This window comes from Osmerus mordax (genome assembly GCF_038355195.1).
Source record: "Osmerus mordax isolate fOsmMor3 chromosome 7 unlocalized genomic scaffold, fOsmMor3.pri SUPER_7_unloc_2_5, whole genome shotgun sequence".
Lineage (NCBI taxonomy): Eukaryota > Metazoa > Chordata > Actinopteri > Osmeriformes > Osmeridae > Osmerus > Osmerus mordax.
In genome coordinates this window covers 142,501-143,131 of record NW_027120355.1, presented here as the reverse complement: position 1 = coordinate 143,131, position 631 = coordinate 142,501, and positions in this window count along the sequence as shown.

Sequence of the window (631 nt, the reverse complement as noted above, 5' to 3'; positions counted from 1 at the left end):
CAGCCAAATCCCACGTTCGGGCGAATAACTGTGAATTTTAAGCCCCTTTTCCTCTCAAGCTGGAAACGTGCAAAGTTGGGAAAAGGTGTTCATTTAGAGGCATCTCCACTTAGGGACGTCGTAGCACCTTAACTCAGGCGGCGTTGGAAAGGTCTGGTCCAGGGGAACACGGGGGTGTCAAGGTTGCCACGCGCACGCGCATCTCCGCGACGCTGCGAGCGAAACAAATTTTCAAACGCGCACACCGAAATGGGGACACTTTTTTCGGGGAAAATAACCACACACACCGCTGCCCCTTGCCCTCACTTGAAGAACAAAACCATCCCCAGCCAAATCACACGTTCGGGCGCCAAACGGTGCATTTGACACCCACAAAATACAAGTCAAACACACTCTCACACTGCAAAAGTTGGGAGCCCCGGGGAACAACACTACTCTCTCGGCCTCCCCGGGGAACAGAGCCCCCAGGGCGGCCAGCACACCTCCGGGGAGGACCCCCCCTGCACCACCTGATCACCGTGGGGCCCTGTTCACCCACTCTTAAGCACCCCCCCTGTGTTAAAACCAAAATAACCCCACTTTAAGAAGTACGTGCCCCTGGGCATCCCTTGCTTTGGGTGCCCGTGCCCCT